This window comes from Lipotes vexillifer, unplaced genomic scaffold, assembly GCF_000442215.2.
Source record: "Lipotes vexillifer unplaced genomic scaffold, Lipotes_vexillifer_v1.1 scaffold43, whole genome shotgun sequence".
Lineage (NCBI taxonomy): Eukaryota > Metazoa > Chordata > Mammalia > Artiodactyla > Lipotidae > Lipotes > Lipotes vexillifer.
In genome coordinates this window covers 3,064,243-3,073,525 of record NW_006770037.1, presented here as the reverse complement: position 1 = coordinate 3,073,525, position 9,283 = coordinate 3,064,243, and the positions used below count along the sequence as shown (strand labels likewise).

At 46.8% G+C, this 9,283-nt stretch overlaps 1 pseudogene across 1 annotated transcript; it reads right to left on the bottom strand.

The window, feature by feature from the left end:
* Positions 1-695: 695 nt before the first annotated feature.
* Positions 696-1,769, bottom strand: LOC103082163 (calpain small subunit 1 pseudogene; annotated as a pseudogene). Its single transcript, XR_014368606.1, has one exon. The product of XR_014368606.1 is annotated as a calpain small subunit 1 pseudogene (transcript).
* Between the last annotated feature and the right edge of the window lie 7,514 nt (positions 1,770-9,283).

Here is a 9,283-nt window from a genome sequence, read left to right as displayed (position 1 = left end):
AGGGACAAATTAAGAACAGGGAGAATTTCCTCTTGGAAAGATAAGCACTTATCACAGAGTGTAATTTACATCTGTTGGTGTGATTCTGACCACCAGTCCAAGGCTCTGTCTTTGTTCGGTCATTACTTTATCCCCAGTGCCCAGGAAAACATCAGGCACTGGGGCTTCTCTGGTGGCGCAGTGGTTGAGAATCCACCTGCCAATGCAGGGCACACGGGTTCAAGCCCTCGTCCGGGAAGATCCCACATGCCGCAGAGCAACGAAGCCCATGCGCCACAACTACTGAGCCTGTGCTCTAGAGCCTGCAAGCCACAACTACTGAACCCGTGCACCACAACTACTGAAGCACGTGTGCCTAGAACCCGTGCTCCACAACAAGAGAAGGCACCACAATGAGAAGCCCCCGCACTGCAACAAAGAGTAGCCCCCACTTGCTGCAACTAGAGAAAACCCACGCACAGCAACGAAGACCCAACATAGCCAAAAATAAATAAGATTAATTAAAAAATAAATAAAAATAAAAATGGTCTAAAAAAAAACCCACCACCAAGCACTGAATGAATACATGTTGAATAAAGTGAATAAATGGTTAAATAGCATCCCCTTTTCTTAGACATGAAAGAAGGAGTCACTAGGACTAATCTTGATAGCAAGGGGTGGAGACAATCTTTTTTTTGTTGTTGTTGTTTTTTCAGAGAGAGCAGCAACTAGGGTGCATTTGTTTCCTCCTGGGCCTGGCAGGCTGGGAGCAGAATACAGACAAAGGCACTGGGGCATGTGAACTGTTATGACCTGGAGTTCAGCTGCCTGGGTGGTAACTGGGTGGGTGTGCCAGGGTGTGTAGGGACTGGAGTGATCGTCCCAGAGCTGAGAGAAGGGCCCTTGGGGTGTTCAAGCAACACAAATGTTGGGCTTGGCACAGATGCAAGAGAGGGGTTATGGAGTAGATGTGAGATGGGTGTGCTGGGGCAGGGTGTGTTGAAGCATGTTGGGCCCTGGCTGTTGACTGAGAATCCGGGTGCCAAGGGCTGGGAGAACAGAAAGGCCTGTGGGTCAGCAGGAGCCATGAAGATGTGACTGCAAACAGGATCAGCCCTGGGGGAGACTGAAGAGTCCAAGGTGACTCCTACAGCGAGGCAATGAGGGGGCAGGTCTGTGACTCCCATTCAGGAATACATGGTCAGCTGCAGCCACTCCTGGGTGTTCACCTGGGTTTGTCCACTGCCATCTTTGTCAAGAGATTTGAAGGCACGGAACATCGCATCCAGTCTGACCAGGCAGCTGATGAAGTTGTAAAAATCAGTGTTCCCTCCCTCGTCTGAATAGCGTCGGACGATCACGTTGTAGAGATGCTCATTCAGGCGGAATCCTGCTGCCTCAAAGGCCCCTGGGAGCTCACTGCTGCCAATGGTCCCTGAACAGTCAATGTCAAACTGTTTGTATATGACCTGCCACTTTTTGATGTTGTTCCACAAGTACGTGAATTCCTTGAAGCCCAGCTTGCCGGTCGTGTCACTATCCATAACGGCCACCATGCTGCGACATGTGTCAATGACAAAACCATCAGTCTTCAGATCAGGATGTCGGGTCACGACTTTGTTGAGAATGTTCATGAGTTCTGTGGCACTGACCTCCATGTCCTCTCCAGCCAGCTGGGCAAAGAGCCTCCGGAACTGCCGGGCCTTCTCACTCTCATTGGCCTGGATGTCGCAGTAATGGGTGCGAGGGGGCGGGGGCTCTGGGTTGTACTGCGCAGACGCCTCACCCATTCTGTTCTTGCTGGACAAGCCTCTTCCTCCAAGCCCTGAGACAATCTTTTTTAACTGGTGATAAAGAAGGTGGTGAAGAGTGTGGGTGTGGGCAGAGAAACTGGTTGTCCAGTTATGATCAAATCCACCAGAATTCATATAAAAGCTATCCCAGAATTTTCACTCTTAAAGACAAAGAAAGGCAACAGTCAATATTTCCTTTAGAAATACACACTAAAAGTCATGTGACTAAGTATTTCTAAAGCTCAGTGACTAATGATGGATATGGTACTTCCTTTATAATTTTTTTTCAAGAGGTAACACCCAGACAAACATAGAATAACCAGCTTTGTCTCCTAGCATTTCTCTGATAGGTGGAAACTTTCTAAAATAAATACAGGTGCACTATTTTTTCAAATGTAAGTGCAATCAGGTGTGGGAAAAAAAGTGTTTCTTCCACTTGTGTCTTTTTTTCCCTTTGGGATTAAAAAATTTTTTTTGAGTGTTTTCCCTTTGACAAAGCCTGTGAGGAAACAAAATTGCATAGCTTTTAAAAAAAAATAAATTTATTTATTTAATTTATTTAGTTTTGGCTGTGTTGGCTCTTTGTTGCTGCGCACGGGCTTTCTCTAGTTGTGGCGAGCGGGGGCTACTCTTCATTGCGGTGTGCGGGCTTCTCATTGCGGTGGCTTCTCTAGTTGTAGAGCACGGGCTCTAGGCACACAGGCTTCAGTAGTTGTGGCTCACAGGCTCTAGAGCACAGGCTCAGTAGTTGTGGCACACGGGCTTAGTTGCTCCGCGGCATGTGGGATCTTCCCAGACCAGGGATCAAACCCATGTCCCCTGCATTGGCAGGCGGATTCTCAACCACTGCGCCACCAGGGAAGCCCCAAAATTGCATAGCTTTTTGCCAAAAAAAATCATAATTCTGGCAGCTTCATCATCATATTTGTACCTCCTTATAATTAAGATGAGGTTTGAAAAAAATATTTTTATTCTTTTAATGATACCATAGAGTCTATGTTATTCCTTCTGCTCTTTTTCATCTGCTTATCTGCTTTTTCGGAAGGGTAGGCACTTTTACACGTCAGTAGTTTCCAGGTTACTGAGACCTTTAGACAGCTCTCTCTAACTGCGTCACTCCCCGTTCCTCACCACCTCTTTATATTTTCAACTGTCAGTGAACTCTGGGGCAGGAATCAGATCTGCCACCCCAGGACACAGAACAGGCCCCAGGGCCTCAGATTTCCCACTTCTTGAAGAGACAGAACCCCTGTTTTTTTTTTTTTATGGGGACTGTACAGGTTGGTTGCTAACTCCTTAATTCTCTCGAAACAGATTTGAGATTCTTAGAGGAAAGGTCTGAGTGAGGAAAATCCAACGTGGTTTTGAGTCGGAGGTCAGTTGGCCTTGTAGGAGCCCCCAGGGTGGGTCCTCACAAAGCTGGAGAAGAGGCAGATTCAGCCATCCCAAAGAAATGGGTCCCTCTGACCATGGTTCCCTAAAGCCAAAATTTTACGGAGTAGATGTGTTAATGTTTTGGGTTAGGTCCCTTTGGCTGTGTTTTAAAAGAGGATGCTTGGTGGTTCCTCATATTATCACAATGGCATCAAATCATGTGTTTCTGTGTTTGGACATCAGGATACCTCCTATTCCTGGCTCAGTGGGTTTAGAGGTATGTGTCATGTCCCTAAGCATAAGAGCCTCTCTGGGGAATCCCTTCGTCTCCTGTTGCTACAGGTGAGTGTGTCCAAGCATTTAGAAATAGGGCGTCCTCACAGCTTAAGTGCATGTGAGGAAAACATAGATAGAACTCAAGCCAAGTAGCATGGTTTATTGGCTGAGTTGGCAGTAGAGACTCTTATGACCCAGGAGACATGCTTCAGACAAGGACAGAGTCTTGCATCTAGGTGTAGCCCCTCAGGGCAGTTCAAAGCTCCAGACTTGAAGTCAAAGGGAGCCTCTGTGGCTGAATGGAAGCAGTGGATGGTCTGATGTTAGTCAAAGCCATATGAACTGTGGTTCAGTCCTCTGTGCACCTGGGCCTGGTAGGCAACAAGGCAGGAGGCCTGGGGGTTTAGGGGCAAGAGATCCAGTTCCCGTATTCATAAGAGCCTCAAATTTGGACGTCTGTACTACCTGCAAATGAGGTTATGAATTCAGACACAAAGCTGTAGTTACAGGAGTATTCATCAAATAATTTTAATTTTAAATACACGAACATTAAAACTTACTATGACTTAAAATCTTATTTAGCCATTGTTCATTTTTTAAATATACTAGGAGCCTCAAACATGGAATTGACCTGCCTTCACAATGCTTTCTTGCTCTTACTAACAGGGGCTGTTAGTAAGTAAGTGTTGACTGAATAACTAGGAGGCAGGGAGTCTGAATAATACATGATTATGGACAGTTTACCAAGAGAAACAGTTCTACACCCTTTTCCTGGCAGTCATATATCTCCTGTTCGCCCCCAAGAATGTACTGCTCCCAAGGGAACACAGCCAGCTGCTACCACCCCTGCCAGGGCTGCCAGAGCTGCAGTGAGCTCCACACAGAGCCCAACAGCTCTAGCACAAGGCTCAGCTTCCTCCCAACCCCGGTTGCTCCTCGGATGGCTCCACCCATCTACTGAGCACCTTGGGTGGTGGGGAGACCAAGATATATCTGGAAGAGGGCATGTGAAAAGAGACATAATAATAGTGCAGGTTTCTCCCACTGCACGAGGGGAAACAAATCTCATGATGATTTATAGTTCATGTTTTGCTGCAGAGCTGAGCTCTCGCTGCCCCACAAAGCCTTTGGGATGAAAGACGACACTAACGCTCATTTCTCCCTTGGCTGTTCACACATAGTCAGTCGTTAAAGCCACACCTGAAGCCTTTCATCCAGAAATATATTTAGGTTAATGAATTCAGAGTATCAGTATAATCCGCCACAGAGCTTTGGTATTCAGGCTCTTTCAGTTAAACAGTGTAAGGCCAAGGACACCAAGAACCACCAGTCAAGGTAGACGAACCAGCAGCAATATCCATGGGGTGATAGGAATGATAATTGCTTTTCAGTTCGATCCAACAAATATTTATCTAGGCTTACTCTGTATAAGCACTGCCAGGTCTCAGGAGGAGAGAGAATTCGCTTCTTGTCCTCAGAGACTTTGGGAGCAGTTTGGTGTCATTCACACTTCAGGCTTTGGAGTCAGATAGACCAGTGTGCAAAAGTGCTTGGCAGAGAAACTGTCACATACAGGATCTGAGTAAAGGGTGTGGTTCCTTTTCTTTTTTTGCCAGAAGCTTTGCTCTCACCAGCCCTGTCAAGGACCGGCCTCCTGACCCTGAGTCCCAATTCTTGGCTGGGCCCCTGCACTGTGTTGCCAGAGCTGGTGGAAGCCAGGCACCTTCTTGGTCCTCTGCTCAAGTCTGCTCCTTATAACTAGACACCATATTCCTTCTGCTCTCCAGGATGCTTATCTGTGACCAAAGCTGAACCTCCTTGATGCTGCCTGCCTGAATTTCTGGGATCCATCCCTGACCCAGTCTGTCATGAGACTAACTACATCTAGGCTATGTCAATTTTACTACTGAAAAACCTCTGATGCCCCAGCTCCAGGCAAATCAGTTTTCTTAAACCTCACCTTTGGTCATATCACACCTGTTCAGAAACTCTCAGTGACTCCCCATGACCTCTAAATTAAGATGAAATCTCAGCCTGAGGGTCTTGGTTTGGCATAATCTAGCCTAGCCCACCTCTTTAGTTTCATCTTTCTTCCCACCTGTGTGTAACATACCAGCCTTAGTGCCTCCACTCTTAGGGGACTAATTGCATTGCTTAAGTATGTTCTGATCCTTCCTTCCTGTGTCCTTTGCCCTTGCTAGACTTTGATGGGATTTCAACATAGGAAGATAGAGGAAGATGGCTAAAGGGGACAATGGGAACATAGATTACATAGATCTGGGAGTGTATGGAGACCAGAGAGGAGATATGTTTGGTTACTGGATATTGGGCACTTACAATCCCAGAATTATAACCCTTAAAGAGGAAACTTAATGTATCATCTGGTCTACCCCTGGCCTTCATGCTGGAGAAATATTTTTGTTCTTATTCTATATATTAGACCACAAAAGCTCAGAGAGGTTAAAATGACATAAATGGAGGTAGGGAGAGAAATGTTTAGGCAGACAAATTGAGGGCATCCTATAGAAGCCTTTGATGCCAGGTTACACAACTTGTACTAAATTCAGTCAATAATGGGGATTACTGACATCTTTCACTGGGGTAGTGACGTGATTAGAGCTCTGTGGGGGGCAGTGTTTCCAGACTGTGGGATATGATCCATTAGTGTCTCACAAATCCAATTTTGTGGGTCTCACGATAAAAAAAATATCAGAGTGCAGTATTGCTTTGTGTGTTTTGTATGTGTGTACTGGGTTGTGAGGTAAAAGAAATATATATATATTTTTTTAAATTAATTAATTTATTATTTTTTTATTTTTTTTGGCTGCATTGGATCTTCGTTGCTGCACATGGGCTTTTCCCTAGTTGCGGTGAGCGGGGGCCACTCTTCATTGCGGTGCGCAGGCTTCTCATTGCGGTGGCTTCTCTTGTTGTGGAGCACAGGTTCTAGGTGGGCAGGCTTCACTAGTTGCGGCACGAGGGCTCAGTAGTTGTGGCTCGCGGGCTCTAGAGCGCAGGCTCAGTAGTTGTGGTACACGGACTTAGTTGCTCTGTGGCATGTGGGATCATCCTGGAGCAGGGCTCGAACCTGGGTCCCCTGCATTGGCAGGCAGATTCTTCATCACTGCGCCACCCGGGAAGTCCCTAAAATATATTTCTTATTGTGAGTCATGGCCAAAAAATTTTGAAAGCCCCAGAGTTAGGAAGACTAATCTGATGACAAATCGGAGGCTGAATTAGGGGTGCGGAGGAGGAAACTGGAGGCTGTGAGTCTAGTTAGGATGCTCTTGTCATAGCCCAAGGGGGCAGTAAGAAGGACCTGAATGGGAAGGAGAAGCCATGGGAAGGGAGATGAGGGGAGAACGTGAGGTATTCTGTGAGGTGGGAATGTAGGGTCTCAGGATGTTGCATTGTGGGGGGCTCAGGGAGAGGGAAGAACCAGTCAGGGATGGCTGAAAGTCATATGCTGGTACCCACAGCCAAGGGGGGAAGTTGGAAGAAGGGGCTGGTTTGAGTCCTAGCACAAAAGGATGATGGAAAGACACAGAACCACCGTCAGGTACTGGATCAGTCAGGGTCCCAGCAGTAGAAGGAATCCACTGTCATGGTTCCAATGCAGAGACTGAAGGAAAGGAGGATTTCCAGAGCTATGCGCAGGCTTAAGGGAACCAACCTGGGATGATGAGGTGCCCAGAGATTAACCACGGAAGGAAGCCCAAACCTATAGGGCACCACTCCCAACTTCTCTTCCACTCTCCCATCCCTAAAACAAGTCCCTGGCTGCCATTTGGTTTGTCGCTATCATTACTCCGAGTGCTATTATCTCTAGCCTCATCACCACAATGGGTAAATGTTTATTGAACCCTTACCCTGTGCCAAAGGCTCTACATTTGATTTAATCACATTTATGTCATGAGTTGTTTCTATCAATATTTCAGCTTCACAGATAAAGCAGTAGAAACTCAGGGACATTAAAAAAAACTTGGCTAAAAACAAAAACAAAAATAAAAACAAAAAAACTTGGCCAAGACCATACAGTTAATAAGTGGCAGAGCTAGAGTATGAAGCCAGGCAATCTGATTTCTTGGCCACTGTTATTCACTGCAATGCACTCCTAATTATTGAGAAATAGAAGATAGCAAAGGTAGCAAATGACAGAGCAGTTGAGCAGCTTCCCTGGTGGCACAGTGGTTAAGAATCTGTCTGCCAATGCAGGAGACATGGGTTCGAGCCCTGGTCTGGGAAGATCCCACATGCCGCGGAGCAACTAAGCCCGTGCACCACAACTACTGAGCCTGCGCTTTAGAGCCTGTGAGCCACAGCTACTGTGCCCATGTGCTACAGCTACGGAAGCCTGCGTGCCTAGAGCCTGTGCTCTGCAGCATGAGAAGCCACTGTAGTGAGAAGCCTGCACTGGGAGTGGGGAAGGGACTACTTCAGAGAGGGTGGTTAGGGGAAACCTTTTTGAGGGGGTACATATTTAAGTAGAGAACGGAATAAAGAAGGAGCCGGCCATGTAGATTTGAGGTAAGTGCAATGGTGCTGAGGCAGAGAGTAAGCTGGAGTACAGTGACGCAGGTAGTCATAGTACAGTCTTAGTTCCTAACAGAAGGGAGGGACCAGATCATGCGAGGTCTCACAGTATGGTATGAAGTCTGAAATTTAAGTGCAGTGAGGAATTACACAAGTGTTCCAAGAAGAGGATTGGTACACATAGCCCTACTGCCAAGTTTTCTTATCTTTCTTGTTTACTTTTCTTCCAAAATTTTCAGTTGCTCCTAGAAATGTCTTCTTGCTAGGAAAGTTGCCCCCTTGCATGAATATCAACTTTCTATTTTGTTAATGTGAATAAAGCTGACCTTAGAAGCCACCTTAGGGGATGGAGAAAGGGGAAGAAGGTTCTGGGCCCCCTACAACAAGACCAACGTTGTTGCTTTATTCATTTTACATGATGAGCTTACACTTCAGATTTCCTTGGGGGAGACAGGAGTGTTCCATTTAGCCCCCCTCTGCACCCTGCGCCTCCCACTCGAGTTTGCAACCTGCAGGACCAGAGGTTCTTTGGGGGTGCATCCTGTTGGCATGCTTCCTGTGTATTCTCTACCTTGTAATGCCATTGGTTACTGAAGGTGAAGAAAGAGAAGGATGTGGTTTCCTCGTAGAGGTGGGAAAGCATTTGCCTGGAAGGTCCCCAAGGATGAGCTCTGTGGCCATTTGCACGATGAGGTGGCTACATACCCTGCAACACCTTTTGTGGAAGGTGTTTGTTTGGCATGTATGAGCTGAGGCCACTGCGACTGATAAAAATGTCCAGTTCAGAGCACACAAAAGCCTGTGTCAGGGATCTGAACAGACTTCTCTGTGGGTACTTTGGCTAATGCACACCACCTTCTCATCCAACCTCTATCCTAAAGGACGGCATCTGGCCTTCCACTCTGCTAGGAACCCAGCTGGCCCCTAGCCTGTGAAGGCCACCTAGAGTGGGTTTCTTCCCCACTCCCTGCCAGCTCTTTCTGCTCCAGCCACGACAGCTTTCTTTACTTGAATTCACCGTCTGCATATTCATCACTGAATTTCTGCCTTCTCTCTGAATGCTCCCTAACCTATCTCTCCCACCCCCCTCCTTTGCTTAGTAAATTCCCACTTTTTTTTTTTTATTAATTAATTTATTTTTGGCTGCATTGGGTCTTCGTTGCTGCACGCGGGCTTTTCTCTAGTTGCGGAGAGCGGGGGCTACTCTTTATTGCAGTGCGCGGGCTTCTCATTGCGGTGGCTTCTCTTGTTGCAGAGCACAGTCTCTAGGTACGCGGGCTTCAGTAGTTGTGGTGCACGGGCTTAGTTGCTCCGCAGCATGTGGGATC